A 264-nucleotide genomic window follows, 5' to 3' on the forward strand; every position below is an offset into this window, starting at 1 on the left:
CCTGTCTTTGGCTCAGAAGGTCCCCCAGGGATGAGAAGCTTCCCTTGCAGGAAGCATGTCTCCCAACACTCACACTGTAAGGGACCACTAGGTGACTTGATAAAGTGCGTACTGAATTAGAGCAGCCCATTTTTGTAGTGGCTTCCTGAACATAATGCCTCTCCCTCGTCATCTGGCCCCATTAGGTATTCTCCTGGAAGGAATTTTAGTTTGGGAGACAAGAATATCTTTCTCCCAGCTGTCCATTAAATATTCCTCAGTATT

Source organism: Propithecus coquereli, unplaced genomic scaffold (genome assembly GCF_000956105.1).
Source record: "Propithecus coquereli isolate 6110/MARCELLA unplaced genomic scaffold, Pcoq_1.0 Scaffold116, whole genome shotgun sequence".
Classification (NCBI taxonomy): domain Eukaryota; kingdom Metazoa; phylum Chordata; class Mammalia; order Primates; family Indriidae; genus Propithecus; species Propithecus coquereli.